We start from the raw sequence: 18,240 nt of genomic DNA, 5'->3' as shown, positions 1-18,240 counted from the left end.
TCCAAAATAAGTGCAAAGATAAGGAGCAATTCACTGGGGGGGGGGGGGGGGGATGCAAACTTTTCTTTTGTTGAGGAAGTGAAAGAAAACGTGTTAACTGTCGCATAATGATTTATTAGTAAAATTAATGGCTTCCTCTCCATGGCGTGTAGCCTGGCGGACAGCTGAGCTGTTCAGTTACAACCACGATGAGCTGTCAAAGCCACTTCTGTCGTTTAGCTCTGCCGTGTTCCGACACAAAACTGCCAGAAGGCGTGAAAGGAAATCCCCCTCTTCCGGGCTGAATAACTACAAATCAAAATAGAGGGCGAAAACAGTAAACAATCAGCACGTTGACGTTTAAAGGTTTCGATGCAGATCAACCTCAAGGAATTAAAAGGTTGATCGCACGAACGGCCGTGCAGAGCGGGCTTGACCCAACGTTTCATTAAACTGGGGTGTTGGGGGGGGAAAGCGGTTTATTAAGCCGAGAGATCCTCATCTCTGCAGGGATGAGGGAGCTTTGTGCTGCCTTGCTTGTCCGTTCCTGTCATAAATCTGTAAAGGGTGAAGGGTGCGGAAAAAAGTTTGAAACGGAGAAAAGGTATTTGGAAGAATGGAAGCAGCTCTGCCGAAAAAAAAACAGGTAATGTTATAATTGTCCCAATTTTAATGCAATGTGTCTGATCTGCTTTCTTTGCGTGATAAGTACTCTTTGTATTAATGCACAGGTATTGATGCATTTTTTTTAAAAAAAAGAGCTTATTTTCCTATTACAATTCTGCACCAGAAATGTCTGAAAACTTACAAAACAATAAGCTTCCCCCCCCCCCCCCCATGCTCATTTTACTGTTCAAATTGACTCTTTTTAAGTTGGTAACGCAACCAGGGCAGAGACGTCGATGCATACAGATAAGCAGAAACATTACAAGATCAGCTTTTTTTATCTTTCGAGAGCCCCACCTTTCTGAGTGACACATTGAATGGCGTCAAAACAATACTGACTAAAAAGAATGTTAAATTCAGTGACTCAGAATCATGTGAAAACGGGCTGTTTGCCTGTCGCGGAATGCTATAAAAGTGTGCTACAGTCATGTGTAAGAGGAAACGTGTTAAAAGTTAGTTTGCACGTGAAATCAATGTGACATTGCTTATGCTTTCTTTAAACCCATTTTGTTGAGTTCAGTCAATTGTTTTCCTGGTGTACCCAACACACTTCGCTCCTTATCTTAAACCTCCTTTAAACTCCCATGCCAATTATCTGGAATGTAAAACTAATATTGCTCTCAACTTTCTGAAAAAAGTGTATTCATGGGATGTGGGCATCAATGACCAAGCTAGCATTTAGTGCCAATTCCTTACTGCTCAGATGGCTGATAAGAGTGTTGTTGTGGGTCCGGAGTCACACATAGGCCAGATTAGGTAAGAATCGCAGATTTCCTTCCCTAAAGGACAGTAGGTTTCCAGGACCCAGTAATTTTCCTATCAGGGAACTATGTGACAGCTTAGGAATGGTTATCTTTCTCATTTTTCCTCCTTCTTGAAGAAAGAAATCTTGAATTTGCTTCATAGTGATCCTGGATTAACTGCTTGGATTTATTAACTATGTCGCGATTCCAAGTGTAAATTCCTAACCACACCCAATGACACCAGGAGCTGCTAGTGCCCCACCTCACCATCTTGTTTTCTTACAATTTTATCTCAGCTCATTTTTTCCCAGCTTTCTTCCCCCATTCTCCTCAAGTTGTCAAGTCTTTGAGATATACTGTTGACTACATTGTCTAAATGGTCACTTTTCATAGGTGAACCAGACAATTGGGGTGAGCTTTAACCTGGTGGAGGTGATGGTGTATCAGTAGAATGTTAATCTATGTAATATTTGGGAACCTTAGTTGGAGTCCCATCCAGGCAGATGGTGGAATTTGAACTAAAATGTGGAATTAAGAGTCTAATGAATACAATGAAATCATTGCTACCTACTGGGGGAAAAACCTGTATGGTGTCCTAAAAACCTAATGTCCTTTAGGGAAGGAAATCTGTCATCCTTACCTGGTCTGGCTTGGTCACTGATGCCTGCATCCCAGAAATAACTCTTTAAAAAGTTGAGTGCATCATTAGTTTTACATCCCACAGCAATATTGAGAGGGTTCAGAACTCACTGCACTATGTGCTCCTTCCCAGATGAATTAAGATGAAGTTATTACCCTAGGAAACATCACAGATGAACCTGATCTTATCCTCACATTATACTGATGTACATGTCTTTTCTGCATGGATTCGCCAGCTAGTAGGCAAACTTGGTACTGTGACCTTTCCCTCCCTCATCTCCCTCCAACCACAAGGGATGAACTCAGACTTCTCCAGTTTCCTCATTTCCCCTCCCCCCACCTTGTCTCAGTCCCAACCCTTGAACTCAGCACCACCTTCCTAACCTGCAATCGTCTTCCTGACCTCTCCGCCCCCACCCCCACTCCGGCCTATCACCCTCACCTTAACCTCTTTCCACCTATCGCATTTCCAACGCCCCTCCCCCAAGTCCTTCCTCCCTACCTTTATCTTAGCCTGCTTGGCACACTTTTCTCATTCTTGAAGAAACGTCGATTCTCCTGCTCCTTGGATGCTGCCTGACCTGCTGTGCTTTTGCAGCAACACGTTTTCACCTCCCTCACCTTTCCCAGCCTGGTGCATGTAAAGACCAACTCCTATCAAATGAATGCTGCTTCCCCATTCAACTAACTCTGTACAGACCAGGAATTGAATCTTCAACTTTTAGATCTCATTTATTGCTGGACCAAAGGGCAGTCCAGCTTCATTAAAATACAAATCAGACCTCAAACATTCTTATTGCCCTTTATCTCTCTCTTTCCTGGTTGATAGAGTCCAACATGTAGATTGAAAAGATAACCATGAACACAATCAGTGCTTCTCATTTAAGTTTCTGATTGAGTGGCAAAAATGGGATACAGAATAATCCCTCACACTCTTTCCAAGAGAAAAATAATAACTTGCACTACTAATAACTAACCTAATAGTATTGCTTAATTGCAAATATTATTAAGACTAACAACTGTGGATTTAAACTTAGTTACTTATCAAATGCAACATTCACTTTCATTATGTTATTTAAAATGTTGATGTCATCAATGCATTATGTAATGCCAGAAAGTGACACCAGCATTAAGCATATTTATGAACAATGCTCTATTATAAGAAAATTAACCCATTCACTTTAAACAGGCCAACTCTCAATTAAGATATTACTTACAAGAATTTATCATGCCAATAGCATATAGTAAGACCATGTTGAATGTTACTTCAATTTGCAGCCTGCTGATGATGCAATAGGAACATAGGGATAGATATAGGTGATTTAACTAGATTATGGCTGATTTGTGCCTCTATCCCATTTATGCCGCTTTGATCCATGTCCCTTTATACTTTCACCTAACAAAAGTCTCTTGAACTCAGTCTTTAAAAATGCAGTTGACTAAGAATCCACAGCTTTTGTTGGAGGAAAATAGTCTTAGTTCCCTTTCCGTGAAAACCTGCACCTGAAGATTTTGGTTTGGAATTGTTTATTCATTTGATTGATGGAACTCGGGCATCATTGGCTGGGAAACATTTACTTCCAGTCTTTAATTGCCCTTAGGGGAATGGTTGTGAGCAGCCTTCTCGAAACTCTGCAAGTTGTGTATAATTGAGACACCCACAAATTTGACCTAGCAACAGTGAAGTAATGTAATATAGTTCCAAATCAGGATTGTACGTGCATTGAGGGGAACTTGCAGGTTGTGGTGCTCATGCATCCATTGCCCTTATCATTCTGAGTGGTAGATGTCAGAGGTTTGGAAGGAGATGTTGAAGGAATCTTGTTCAGTTGCTGCAGCACATCTTGTCAATGGTACACACTACTGCTACTGTACATTTGTGGTGGATAGGGTGCTAATCAGGTGGGTTGTTTTCCTACCAGTTGGTCAAGCTTCTTAAGTGTTAGGAATATCAGATCATAGGTCATTCCTCAGACTTGCTCCTCCATTAAAATCAAAGCTAGTCATATTCCATATGGTATATTTTCACACTATCCCTATTCCCTTTGACATCTAGAAATCTATCATTCTCCATCTTATGATTGAGCTTCCACAGCCCTCTGGGTAGGCAATTCCAAAGATTTGTCACACTGAGTGAAGAAGTTCCTCTTCATCTGTCTTTATTGCCTTTTCCTTCATTTTGAGACGACATCATTTGATTCTCAATACATCCATCCTGCTTTGTCCTTAAACAATTTTTTAAGTTTCAATTAGATAACCCTTCACTTTACTAAGCTCCAGTGAACACAGGTCCAGTCTTCTCATTCTCTCCTCAGAGAATAACCCTGCCAATCCAGGAATTAGTCTACTGGCCCTCCTGTGCACTCCCTCTATGAAAAGTACAGCCTGAAATAAGGAGACCAAATCTACAGTATGCCAGGTGTGATCTCACCAAGATTCTATCCAATTGAAGGAAGATACTTTACTCTGTACACAAATTCATTTGTGAGAAAGAACAGCAGACTCTTTGCCTTCTGAAATTGAAATACACCACGACCTCACACCACATCCACTGGTTCTCCATTCTTTATTCTTGTAGACACCTAAGAAGCTTCTCATATGTGACTTGCCTTTCTCTGACTCTCCTCAATTAGTAATTATTTTCTAAGTATCTAGCTTCACTTCCTTTACAACAGAATTAATAGAACTTTGAAAGATGATCACCAATACATTCATTATTTCTAAAGCCACCTCTTTCAACACTGAAATGAGGAATATTGAGTCCTACGGATTGTAAACTTTCTGACCTACTAACATATACAGTACTGCTTTTTACCTAATACTACTTTCAGTTTCACATTCTTACTCATCTTCTGTATCTATTATTCCAGGAAGATTTTTATATCTTCCCCTCTCAACACAAAATAAATAATTTAGGTCTGGAGTCATAGAGATGTGCAACATGAACATGAACCCTTTGGTCTAACTTGTGTAACATTTCTGCCATTTCACTCATTTCTACTATGAATTCTTCTTTATCTGCCTATAATCGAACCATATTTTTCTTTACCAAATGTTTCTTCTTGACATTTATTTCGAAGTTTTTACTGTTGTATTTTATATTTCTTTCTGATTTATATTATATCATGTTATATTTTCCTTCATTATCAGTTTCTGGGTTCCCATTTCCTGAATATTAAAATACTCACAATCTTCAGTCTTATTAATTTTTTTTGGCAATTGTATAGCCACATCCTTTATTATAAGACAACATTTAACTTTATTAGCCACGTTGACTCACTTTTCCCCTAGAAGGAATGTATATTGGTTGAAAACTGTGTTAATTCTTTAAACAGTTCATTGCCTAAGTACTATCATACAATTTAATGTATCTTCCCAGCCTACTGCTGCCTGGACTTTCATAGTTTCCTTTGTTTCAAATTAAAACCTTAGTTTCAGATTAGCATTCATCATTTTCAAACCTACTGAAAAGCTCATCATATTATGGCCACTCTTCCCTAAAGGATCTGTTTATAATGAGATTCTCAATATATAATGCTGATCTAAAATAGACTGTTCCCTAATTGTTTCTTTATCATACTTATCCATAAAAAGCCATCTGATACACATTTGATTAATTCATCCTCCACAGCATTAGTGTTGATGGGATTTACCTAGTTAAATGTAGATTGAAATCACTCATAATTACTGCATTTCCTGTTTTAAATGTACCTATTAATACTATGCCTAATGTTACCTCTACAGTTTAGGAGTTTTATCAACTCCTACTAATATTTGCTGTCCCTTTATAGCTCCACCCAAACAGATTGTACATTTTGTTCTTCCAATCTAAGATCTTCTCTCACTAATATACTGATCCTATTCCTTTTGTCTGCATAAAACCACTTCTCTTTCCTTTTTGCCTGTCTCTCTTGAGTGTTGGTAAAACTTCACTCATACAGGCAAGCATCACACATGTATTCCATCACACTCCTGATTTGGATCTTGTAGATGGTGGGCAAAGTTTGGAGAGTTAGGAGACGAGTTACTCACTGCGACTCTGTTCTTTGAGCCATAGTATTTATGTGACTAGTTTAAATCAGTTTTTGGTCAATGGTTTTTGGTGGTGGAATCCAGCAATGTCAAGGGGAGATGATTAGATTCTCTCTTTATTGAAGATGATCATTGCCTGGCATTTGTGAAGTGCAAATGTTATTTCCAGTTATCAGACCTAGCATGACTCGGATTCTAAAGATCGGTGCACTTGTTCTGGATTCTTTTGTCAGAGAATATAGTTTTTTTTCATCTAACCATTCTAATCCTTTCTTCAAGTTCTTTAATGCACATTGTCCCCAGGTGTGGGTTTCCTCCAGGTGCTTCAGTCTCCTCCCACAGACCAAACTTGTGCAGGTTTAGGGGGATAGGCCATGCTAAATTGCCCACAGTATCCAGGGATGTGCAGGCTAAATGGATTAGCTGTGGGAAATGCAGGGTTACAGGGATAGGGTGGGGGAGTGGATTGCTCTTTGCATGGTCAGTATGTACTCAATGGGCTGAATGGCCTGCTTCCACACTCTAGGGATTTCTCATTCATCACGCCTCAGTTTAATATATTCATGAGAATATCAAAGCAAATTTATACAACCTATCTACACAACACCCCTCCAACAATTTACACCTCAAACTGACACATTGCAGTGAATCTGCACTGCATCCTTTCTAGGTCAATATGTCCTTCCTGAGACAATGCCCCAACTTGATTGAGGTGTCCAAGAACCTAAATTGTCTTCACAAGGTGGATGTGAAACAGGTGTTCCCATTGTGGATTGGTTCACTGTTTAAAAATTCATGGTCCCCCTTTCTGGGCAAACATAAGGAGAATTTTTTCTCAGACAATATTGCAACTGTGGAATTCCCTGCAATAGAAGTGATGGAAGTGGGGGTAATTGAATATACTTAATTTTTGTTAATTCTTGTTTGGAAGGAGATTCAAGGGAGGGGTGCAAAGATGGGAATGCAAAAATTAAAACATGAACAGATCAGCAATAAATTAATGAATAATGAAGCAGGTTTGAAAGACTAATTAAGCCTATGTTCATATATCAGACTGAGTCTGGTACTACAGTTGGGGTCTGACAAAGGCTCTATAGAACAGCATTACAGAAGATAAATTGTTTAGCTACCATTCCTTCCTTTCAAAGATGTTTTTGTGTCATGTTTGCTAGGAAAGTTCTGGGCATAAATAAAATCATATTATTCAATTAACTGTTGATACAGGACCTTTAACTGTGCTGTAAAATAATGGGTCAAATGACACAGACACACTGTTACAGTTGAGCCAAAAACAGGAATTGATATTTATGGCATTAATTAAAACAGGTTCTCTGAAATGTGAAATGTTCCCACCTCAGTTAGTGCAGTTTAATGTTGACCTCTAATGGTAATGGTCCTGTTCCTTGGATGCTGCCTGACCTGCTGCGCTTTTCCAGCAACACATTTTCAGCTCTAATGGTACTGCTCTGCATGACTTAGTGTGAAATGGCAGGTGCAACACTGGGCTGAGAACGTAACCCGCAGAAACACAGTGCAAGCTTCAATAAAATAATGATTTGGGGTAGGTATCCAGCCACCATGTCTCTGAGTCTACCAGTTCTTGTTTCACCAATTGAAAAGCTCAAAGTGCCAATTCCTGATTCCAAATAAGTATTACATGTATATTGTAGAAGGACCATCTTAGTTATCAATTACAGAACTGGAATGATGGATACTTTCACAGAAGAAATTACTGTTATGATTTCCATGGGGATACCATTACCCAAAATGACAAAGTATTCCAAATTATCCTGAAATTAAGAAATTGCCAACACAATTCCCCTTTTTGTAAGTGGTTCGAACTACCTCCCTATAGCCCTAAGATACAAGGAGCTCTCGAATGCTGTCTATCATTAGGTCTGGACATTAACAATCAGTCCTATCTTTGCATTACCTAAGAGTGATTAATTGCCTATTCTTTGGATTTCCAATTAATTCCTTTCTTTCTATATAATATACAGAGTACGTATCCCCATATCTAGTTCTCTAGTACTATTATTTCATCCTCTCTTTCTGAATCCCAATAACAGAATTTCTGATGAAGTACTTATGGCCAAAACATCAATTCTCCTGCTCCTCGGATGCTGCCTGACCTGCTGCGCTTTTCCAGCACCACACTCGACACAAGTTTATCATCTGCTTGCATTTTTTAAATATTCTTATTCTCCACACATCACACCAGTTACTGCATTTCAAACAACTTGCGTGAATGTGTTTTAGAAGTTTAAAAATGATAAGGAATGATCTAAATAACTACAGCAGCTTGCATTTTGTAGAATGCTTTTAACCTAATAAAATGTTCCAAAAGATTTAGTGTAGTTATTTCCTACTTTCTTTAAATCTCCCTCTGCTGTGCATTTTTCCTATCCATCCATGTTAAACTGTGAGATGTACATGAGTTTCCAAGCAATAATATCCAATTGGATTTTTCTAATCCCTCAAGTTGAAAAGCTGTACCATCACTTACAAGGATACATGTTGACTTTGTGCAATAGCATAAAATGGTGAACTCTTTTAAATCTCTCTTAAGTCATTGGAAATAAAATCACGGGAGGTCTGTTGATCTATGAACAATTGTTTTACATTACTGTGCCTCTATCATAGTTTTCACGTCATAGAGACGTATAGCATCGAAACAGACCTTTCGGTCCAACCGTTCATGCTGACCAGATATCCCAATCTAATCTAGTCCCACCTGCCAGCACCCGGCCCATATCCCTCCAAACCCTTCCTATTCATATACCCATCCAAATGCCTTTTAAATGTTGCAATTGTACCAGCCTCCACCACTTCCTCTGGCAGCTCATTCCATACACGTACCACCCTCTGTGAAAAAATTGCCCCTTAGGTCTCTTTTATATCTTCCCCTCTCACCTAAACCTATGCCCTCTAGTTCTGGACTCCTCGACCCCAGGGAAAAGATTTTGTCTATTTATCCTATCCATGCCCCTCATAATTTTGTAAACCTCTGTAAGGTCACCCCTCAGCCTTCGACACTCCAGGGGAAACAGGCAGATATCATCTCAGGTTTCATGTTACTCACATGATCAGACCACTTTTCACCTGTGATTAACAGTTAGAAGGCATAAGAGAATGGCCGAGAAGAGTTTTGTTCAAATGTGCCCACTCCTTCTCTTTGGGAACTGTACATTTGATTTAATAAAAAGACTTCTCAGGATGATAGAGCAGAGATCTGAAAATACAGGACTTTGGGAATAGGCAGGCTGGATCCTTTTTTGAGTGCTACAAATTGGGAGAGTAAAACCTTCTGAAGAGACAGTCCAATTCTAATGGCATGTTTCCACCACGTATAAAGGGAAAATTATAAAACCATTTTATACCAGTTCTTGTTCACGTCAAATTCTGGAACACCTGCAGTTTCCAATATTTATGATGTCTTAATCAGTTTTCCAAAGGTACGGTGATTTAACGTTCTCTCCTTTCAACACTGTCATTTCAAATTGCTAATAATGTTATAGCTGAGAACCACTCAGTACTTTTCAAACAAGATGGAAATATGAATTCTAAGTCAACAGGAAAGTTCAGAACAATAGAAATCTCTATTTTTAATTATAAGCTATATTCATGAAGATGCAGGTAGGAATCGGGATTTTTAAGTATAAAGAAAGATTTGACATGCTCAGATTACTTCCTTTGAAACAGAGAAGGCTGAGATGTGACTTAATTGAAAGATATAAAATGAAGAGGGGTCCAGGTGGGATGGATAGGAAATATGTGTCTTCCATAACAGCAAGGTTAATAACTAGGGGCCATTAACTTAAAGCAAATGGTCAAAGATTAGAAGAGAATTGAGGAGAATTTTTTTCTATTAGAGATGCTGGTAGCCTGAGTTTAAAAGGGTGGCAATGACAAAAACTCTCAACACATTTAAGGAATATTTAAATGTTTGCACTTGTAATCTATAGGCTTCCTAGCCTTCAGGATTACGCCAGAGTTTATAAGAGTTGAAGATTAAAATCCTAAGACACTGCTGCACACAAGCTAATTGAAGAATAACAAGGTCATTTAAACTTTTGATAAAGTTCCTCAGTTACAATAATATTACAGATTTGAAAAAGTGGCTGCTCAGCAGAGTAGGATGTCTGAAGCTGGGAGATCATGCAATGAAAGTTTCAGAACTACATCCAATTGGTGTTGGCAATCCCATTGGACCACGGTGTGGAAAGTGGAATTAAGCTATAAGTTTCTATTTAGGCTGGGCATTGTGGGCCAAATGGTCTCCTGCTGTGCCATAAATGTTTCATATCTCATTATTCCTATGACACAGCAGCTTTAGAATGGATTTGTTACATAACTTACAGTGCAGGCACAAGGATCATGTTTTTTCACTCTTTGGAAATTGTGCTGCATGACATCTAACTATAATGTTAAAAGCAGTTGAGGAGGAATGGACTGGCTCTCAGCTTTTCCTACTCTTTGCTTGTTTATGACAGGGTTTTAAATTTTAAAAGGATGTGTTATCCAATTCAGTGTCAACTTCTCTGATTGCGTGCAGGTGATAAAGAATTAGTCAGACAGGATGTTGTGAGCGAAACAAGTAAGGTGTTAGTTTTATTGTGCTAGAACATACCCGGCTAAAAATATTAAATACTACAAATGTAAAAAGACATCTCAACTTCTACAACTCACACACAATTATAGACACTTGAATATGAAGGGTACAAATTACAGAATAGAGGAGTTCAATAGAGGAAAAAAGATGAGTTTACTGGTTGTAGCTGACTGCCTTGTCTGGCTTTAACTCTCCAAGGTTTTAGTCTTCGGCTGGTAGATTAAGGTTATAGGTGGTGTCTTCTCCATCTCCGGAATGGGACCTCTTCTGGTGGTTAAAGAACATACAAAGATCTCTGTCAAGGCCTCAGCAATCTCCTCCCTTGCCTCCTTTAGTAACCTGGGCTAGATTCTTATTTACTTTAATGTTTTCGAGACACTAAACACCTCCTCCTTCTTAATATTGACATGCCCTAAAATGTCAACATACCCCTCATTAATCTTACCATCATCCTTGCCTTTCTTAATGAATACCAATGGAGAGTTCTCATTAAGGACCTCACCCATTTCCTCTGTCTCCAAGCATAAATTCCCTCATACATTCTTCAGTGAACGTGCCCTTCCTCAGCAAATCTCATGCTCCTAATATGCTTATAAAATGCCTTGGGATTCTCTTTAATCCTACTTGCTATTAACATTTCATGGCCCCTTTAGCCGTTAGAATTTATTTTTAAGTTCTTCCCTGCTTCCTTTATATTCCTCAAGGCCTTGTCTGGTTTCAGTTTCCTAAACCATACATATGCTTCCTGTTTCTTTTTGACTATACTTGCAATAATACTTGTCATCCAGGGTTCCCAAATCTCGCCATCCTTATCTTTCATCCTCAGTGGCCCTGAACTTTGATCAACTGGACTTTAAATACTCCCACATGTCAGATGTGGAGTTACCCTCAAACAGCCACCCCCCCAAACTAATTTCTCCAGTTCCTGCTGAACACTGTTGTAATTGCCTTCTCAATTTAGCACTTCCACCTGACAACCCAACTTATCTTTATCCACAACTAACTTAAAATTACATAATTATGATCACTGTTCCCAAAATGTTCTCCCACTGAAACTTTGATTATTCCCTATTACAAGGTCTAATATGGCCCATTCCCTTGTTGGACTATCTACATATTGATTGAACAAAACCTCCTGGAAGCACCTACCAAATTCTGCCCCAACTAAGCCCCTGGCAATAAGGGAGCCCCAGTAAATATTGGGAAAGTTTAAAAATACCCATTTGTTGTTTTTATATCTTTCTACGTTTACCTTTACATATCTGTTCCTCTATCTCCTGGCTTTTGGGAGACCAATAGTATAACCCCATCATAGTGCTTGCACTTTTCTTATTCCTGAGTTATGTCCTTGCTGGATAGACCCTTCAAGATATCGTCTCTTGGTGCAGATGTGACATTTTTCTTCAAAGGTAATGTAACTCCTCCATCCCTTTTACAATACTCTCTCTCACACCAAAAACATCGAAACCCTGGAATGTTGAGCTGCCAGTCCTGCCCTTCTCTCAACCAAGTTTCTGAATTGGCTACAACATAGTAGCTCCATGTAGTACTCCAAGTCTAAACTCACCTGTCTTCCTGTTGTACTCTTTGCATTAAAATAAACATACCTCAGACCTCCAGTTCCGGTGTATTCATTAACTTGGCACAGCCTGTTCGTCCTATTGGGCTGACTTGACTTAACCTCTACCTTCTCCTCAATCGCTCCAATGCTGACTGCTCTGGTTCCACCCATTACTGCACTAGTTTAAACCCTTCTAAGCAGCACTGGCAATCCTCCCTGCCAGGATGTTGGTGCCCCTCCAGAATAGGTACAACACGTCCTTCTTGTATCGGTCCCATCTGCCCTGAAAGAGATCACAATGATCCAGAGATCTGAAACTGCCTTCCTACATCAGCTCTTTGGTTGCTTTATTTAAAGAAAGATATTACTTCACTGGAGGCAGTTCAGAGAAGGTTCACTGTGATGATGCCTGGAGTGGAGGGAATGAGACAAAATTGGGCAGCATTGTAGACAGTGCTGACAACAGCATAAAATTACAGCAAGATACAGATCATTTAGATGGACAAAGCTGTGGCAAATGAATTCTGAGATAAGAAAGTGTGAGGTCATCCATTTTGAACAGAAAAAGGTTATATCAGGGTATTTTTAAAACTCACAAAGTTAAATAGAGTGGATTGTCAATGAGATTTTGGGGTTCAGGCACATAGTTCTTGAAAATACCACAAACAGGTGATGCAAGTAGTCAAGATGGCTAATGGAATGCTGAATTTCACATTTTAAGAGCTGGAGCACAGGGATGCAGACAATATGCTGCAGTTATGCAAAAACCCTCGTAGACGTCACTTAGAGTACTATCAGTGAATGTGGGCACCAAACCTTCAAAGGGATGTTTCGGTTCTGGAGGGAGCTCAAAACAAGTTTGCAAGGTCGGTGTACTTCAGCGTTAAGTAATGAGGAGAGATTATACAAATTAGGCCCTTATTCTCTATAATTTAGAATGTTAAGGGGTGATCTAATCAAGGTCTTCAGGATATTAACAGGAAAAGACAAGTTAGATAAAAATAAACCATTTCCACTGAATGAAGATTCCAGAACCAGGGGTCATGGTCTAAGAATTAGGGTGAGGCCTTCAGGAGAGATGTTAGAAAGCACTTCTACACATAGAGAGTAGTGGATGCTTGGAACGCTCTTCCTCAAACGGCGGTCAATGCTAATTCAGTTGTTAAATTTAAATTGAGGAAGACAAATTTCTATTGAGCAAAGGATATGGGCCCAATGAAGGTATATGGAGTTAGATCAGCCATGTTCTTATTGAATGGCAGAGCAGGCTTGAAGGGCAGAATGGCCTGCTCCTGTTGCTATGTTCCTATGAATGTCTGATGAACATAGGTTAAATAGGTTGGAATTTAGAAGGATGAGCGGTTATCCCATTAAAACATATCAGATTCTGAAGGGGCTTGACAGGTTAAATGCTAAGAGGATGCTTACCCTGAAAGGACCAGAGGGCATTGTCAGGATAAAGCGCACCAATTAAAGACTGAGATGAGGAGGAATTTCTTCTCTCAGACGGCTCGGAGTCTTTGGAACTTCTTGCCGCAGATTGCTGTGAAGGCAGAGGTCTTGTCTATATTTAAGGCTGAGATAGACTCTTGATCAATGGCAAATCAATGGTTATGTTCCAGTGCTGAAGAGATTGAATGTTGCAGGTGGTGGATGAAGTTCCTATCTCATCGGCTGCCTTGTCCTAAATCATATTGAGCTTCTTGAGTGTCATTAGATTTTGGGCTCCCTATTTGCATGTATAAAGGGCAAAATATTTGCTATAGACATCAGCCTTGGCTGCCTTTATTTGCTGCTTTACTAATATTGCAAGCAGCGGGGAATGTGATTGTGCATTCAGCCTCTCTTTATACAGATGTAAAATGGACACAAATTTCTAATCTTCCACTTTTTGAAGTGTTTTAAAAATACATGGATGAGGAGAGGATGCAGAGCTCTCACCTGGCAGCCACAGTGCAATGTGCTACCTGACAAATTTAACACAAGTCTACGTGGCTACAATTTCCACTCTGCACTTAGCAGACCATTATCTTGCTTTTGTCTTTATATTGGCAACATACTATAAGCATGACGTAGATGAAAATAAATCTGTTATACTTTTACATTAGTGCACACCAGTGCGTATCAAATAAAGGCAATCCTTATTCTACGGTTTTGTATGCTATTATAATGACGTATGATAAGAGACATTACAATGAGTTGAATCTTTCTGGTCCTTTCTGGGAGAGAGCAGGGTTGCCATAATGATGGAGGAAGGTGTTGAACGTGGAGCCTGATGTCTTCTCACTGCGACATCATATAGTGGGAAACTCGGAAGCTTGCCTGCCCAATGGTAGCTAATCAGGCCACTTAACTGTTCAATAAGGACTACCTGAACCTCCATGGGCATTTTGTATCAGGATGAACAACTGTTGGAGTGGGGGCCCTTCTTGAATAGTAACCCAAAAGCCCACAGAGGAGCCTTCACCAATGGCAATGGCCGCCCTTGTGGCTATACACAGCTGATGGTACATGTCACCCCCACTACCATCACACCCTCAACTACTACCACCACCACCAACTATTACCTCTCATGCTATCAACTTTACTCCAACCGTACTCACTTCTTCTCAACATAGTCTCACCATTGAGACTCTGTCCCACTGGAGATGCAGTCCCAGCACTTACTAGCACTAGGGAGCAGCTCTGCTCAAAACAGCATCCCTAATTGGACTGTAAGCCACAGTGGTGGATGTGTTAATTAGCTGCAGTCAGCAAAATAACACGTCTTGTTCCAGCAGCACCTAAAGAAGTCTGGTCACAATATGCAGAAGACCTTCCAGGTAAGTAGAAGAATTCGTTCCAATATCGCATCTCTTTTGACATTTGCTTCTGCAATCACAGTTATTAATTTAGGGCAGCTATTTTCATACAATTTCAGCACACAAAGAGACCAATCTATCCAACTACTCCAAATTTGTTTTTATGCCCCACTGCTATTTTAATTCACTCACAGGATGAGGGCATCGTTGGCTAGGCCAGCATTTATTGCCCACCCCTAATTGTCCAGAGGGCAGTTAAGAGTGAACCACATTGCATTCGATCTGGAGTCAAATGTAGGCCAAATGAGGTAAGGATGGTAAAGGACAGTAGTGAACCAGATGATTTTTTTACCTTACAATGGTTTCATAGTCATCATTAGACCTTTAATTCCAGGTTCTTTATTGAATTCAAATTCCACCATCTGCCATGATGAGATTTGAGCCCAGATCCCCAAGGCATTGGCTGAGTTTCTGGATTAATAGTCAAATGATAATACCACTAGGCCATCAACTTCCCATCCTCCTAGCTTTCCTTCCATAACATTATCAGAATCACCCCTGTTCTCTTCACCTTTGTGTGCTTATGTAGTTTCCTTTTACACGTATTTATACAATTCACCTCAACCACTCCCTTTCGTAGCCACTTCCACTAAGTCACCAGTCTCTGGGTTTAGATGGTTCTTCTGAATCCCCTACTGATTTAATTAATTCTCTGTTTGCATTAACTAAGGAATTCAGGTGGCTTCAATTTGTATCAGTAGGAATTGGAATTTTTTTTTCAAAGAAACTTTGGAACATTTACGGTCAACCTGCTGTAAGAGGCGCGCCTGCTTATCAAATCATCAAGTTGCATCTTCCTTGTGAAATGTCATTTGCAGATTTGAGTCATGTATTGCAACAAAATAAACCACACATTGTCAGATGTTTGTTGTCAATTGCATCTAACTTTACCTGTGAAAACAGGATATATACATCAGGCCGACTTTTCAGCAGCACACAGGAAGATATTTAAATCACGTAGGTGGGTGTCACAACAAATATGCTGAACAGCAAAATGCTATACATATTTCAGAATGATTTTCTAAACACTTAGGGTTCAGAACAATATTTAACAGGTAGCTTTGTGGAATCAGTTGTACCTTGCAGTTTTTGGTTACTGTGATGCTTGACTGTACATACATTTGTTAATATTGTACAATAACAACCTCCATTTAATTCTGACTAACAAAGTAAAGTTTGGTAAAATGTTTCATGAGGATACCAACAAGCAAAATTTGTACCAAGTAACACAAGGAGAAAATGCAACACCTGAACATAGTTTACCACCAGTGACCAAAAGTTTGATGAAAGAGATAGAATTCAGGAAGTGTCTAAAAGGAAGAGAGAGATAACAAGCTGGAATGGTTTAGTAAGGCAATTCTGCAGCTAGGGATTTGCAGTCAAAGACATAGCTAACAATGGTGGACCAATAAAAGGTGAGCAAATACAAGAATTGGAGGAGTGCAACTAGACCTCACGCAGTTGTGAAGCACGATGTAGAGGAGCGGTGTTGGACTGGGGTGGGCAAAGTTAAAAATCACACAACATCAGGTTATCGTCCAACAGGCTTATTTGGAAGCACTAGTTTTTGGACCAGTGCTCCTCATCAGTTGTTTGTGGAGCATAAGAACATGAGACACAGAATTTATAGCAAAAGATTACAGAGTCATGCAATTGAAATGATATATTGAACAAACCTGGAATGTTGTTAAGTCTTTCATGATTTAGAATGGGTTGCAGGTTTCGGTTCATTGTAAAGTAGAAAGAGGTTACAGTGATAGAGAGGAACAATGCCATTTGAAAACAATTATGAGAATTTTAACACTAAAGCGTTTCCAGACTGGAAGCCAAATTAAGTCAGCAAGCACAGGGAAGTTGGGTCAAAGAATTTAGTGTGATTAAGGAATAAGTGTATGAAGGCTGCAAAGAATGAGACTAATTGGAGAGCATTGCATTATTTGAATATAAAGGTAACCTAGCGAAGGATGGGAGTATCAGCAGCAGAGTGGTGCTGGAAAAGCACAGCAGGTCAAGCAGCATCCGAGGAGTAGGAAAATTGATGTTTCAGGCAAAAGTCTTTCATCAGGACTGAAGGCAAGGTGCCTCCAGGGTGAAGAGATAAATGGGAGGGGAGTGGGACTGGGGAGAAGGTAGCAAAGAGTACAATAGGTGGATGAGGTGGGGATGGACGTGAAAGGTCAGAGAGGAGGGGGGGGAAGGTAGCAAAAAATACAATGGGTGGATGGGGGTGGGGATGAAGGTGATAGGTCAGAGAGGAGGGTGGAGCAGATAGATGGGAAGGAAGATTGGCAGGTAGGACAGGTCATGAGGATGGTGCTGACAGATCTGTGCCAGGGCTGAAACGGACACCTTCACAAAAATAGAGGTAGGTAGGAATGGTGATGGAGAAGATACGGGGGTCAGAAGATCATCTGAGGGTCAAATCAGCTGCAGATGTATTGTTCAGAGAGATGCCAAATTTTTTCTCTTGCTTTTTACGTTTTAATGTGTAATATTTTGAAATATCCAAAGGTGAACTTGTTTTAACTTAGACAGCTGATTAGTCAGAACATCAAAAAAAAATGATTAAGAAACCAATGTTAAAAATCACACAACACCAGATTATAGTCCAACAAGTTTACTTTGGAACCACTAGGAGAAGGGATAAAATGCCAGTTCCAAATCCACTGAAGTGGATTACTGCAACCGCACACTCCTGGATTTGAGTGTTACTGTGCTGTGATGGCTATAGTCGAGGAACTATCCCCTCATTATCCCTGTGTTGCCTCTCCATCTCAGAGTGTTGTAAACAAGTTTAAAGGAAACACAATGAAGGACTTCTCTCATCCTGAATTCTGGAATTCAATTCCAGTTGAAGTGCATCTTACCTTCAGATATTCAGCCAGTCTATAAAACTAAGGATCTTGAACCAACTATACATCCATTAATGTTTATGTTATCAGTAACATCCACTACAATGGCTGCAACATTCAACCATCCACTCTAACAGACTGAAATGTACATCTGTTTTTTAAAAATCTTTATCTTTTTGGATACACCTCTTATTTCCAATCGTTATGAGTATGTGTTGCATTACCTTTTTTTCTCCTGTTTAGTAATTACTAAACCTTTTGTTAATTCAGGAATGTCTGGTTCAATTGGCTCATT

The 18,240-nt window shown here is 39.7% G+C and overlaps 1 protein-coding gene across 1 annotated transcript in view; it reads left to right on the top strand.

Moving 5' to 3' along the window:
- The first annotated feature begins 376 nt into the window (after nt 1–376).
- The window catches only part of ccnd3 (cyclin D3), a 307,734-nt gene continuing 289,870 nt past the window's right edge, over nt 377–18,240 (top strand). The window contains exon 1 of the mRNA XM_087973524.1: nt 377–625. The gene's annotated coding sequence lies outside the window, so the exon portion shown is untranslated. The remainder of the gene's footprint in view (nt 626–18,240) is intronic.

The sequence above is a fragment of the Chiloscyllium plagiosum genome, unplaced genomic scaffold, assembly GCF_037043375.1.
Source record: "Chiloscyllium plagiosum isolate Xiang-an unplaced genomic scaffold, Cpla_swu_hap1 HiC_scaffold_26, whole genome shotgun sequence".
Lineage (NCBI taxonomy): Eukaryota > Metazoa > Chordata > Chondrichthyes > Orectolobiformes > Hemiscylliidae > Chiloscyllium > Chiloscyllium plagiosum.
Note: the sequence above shows the minus strand (reverse complement) of the source record. Positions and strands in the feature narration are given on the sequence as shown.